This window comes from Phytophthora parasitica (genome assembly GCF_000247585.1).
Source record: "Phytophthora parasitica INRA-310 unplaced genomic scaffold supercont2.195, whole genome shotgun sequence".
In the NCBI taxonomy this organism is placed as follows: Eukaryota; Oomycota; class Peronosporomycetes; order Peronosporales; family Peronosporaceae; genus Phytophthora; species Phytophthora nicotianae.
This window is the reverse complement of record NW_008649181.1, coordinates 27374-28349: the sequence shown is the minus strand read 5'-3', so window position 1 is coordinate 28349 and position 976 is coordinate 27374.

Below are 976 nucleotides of genomic sequence, written 5' to 3'. Positions count from 1 at the left end.
GTGGTAGATCATCAAAGTTGGCAAGTGAATATCCGTTCGCTTGAAGTAGTTCTTCGATGCTCTTCAGAGTCTCATATCCCACAAAATCCGACTTGAAAGGATCAATCATAACGTAGTGCTTCCGCGAGAAATCTTCGGAAAGGTGCGCGAAGAACTGATCCCAAAGACCACGAACATCCGCCGGAGCTGAGTACATCATAGTTGTGACGAAGAGTTGGTGTAGTTGATAGGTATACCAAACGCAGCTGCTTCAGTTTAGCAGGAGATCCACGCGTTGTCATTTTCCAAGTAGCCGGCCTCTCGCGCGGCAATTAGGAATATACAACAGACGAACCCATTAACGGCTCTCAAGTCCTCAAAGGATGTAGGACCTCTTCGATTATAGAACAATAAATGGAGGTAGAACCGCTCAATATCTCTTGGAGATACGTAAATTATGCTGCGATTGGCGTTTGATACTTTGTCTTCCGAATCCACCTTTTAGGCTTACCCGCTCCGGGCTCTTTCCAGCAGAACTCTCTGGGAATATTCTGATACAACATGGTCTTGGCAATCTAGTTCTTAGGCGTCTCACTCGCACGCAGTTCGGAAAATTGAGTCATCGTGTGGTTACCACGCTCCAAAACCACATCGGGATTTTTCGCCGCTTATGGTCTGTTCATCTTCAAAGTGTACTGTGAGCTGCGTGGTCGCGTGCGTTTTCCCTTGATTCGTGAAGTTAAGTAGTCGCATGCAAGCTTCCACTAGAGAAATGCATCTAGCGCTCAAGAATCGTAGAATATCGTTCGGTTCACGGCACGTACTCGCTTGGCCCCGCGAACTTCTTCCACGGAAAGTACAGTCATGTCAGACCTTTTGTACCGTATACACCTCCACACTAATGTGGTACTTGTATTTTTGGGATAAATACGGGCTGTACGGTACAACCCACTAGTTGATCATGGTGTTGCCGTATTGCCTGCTTTTGAACTTGAGA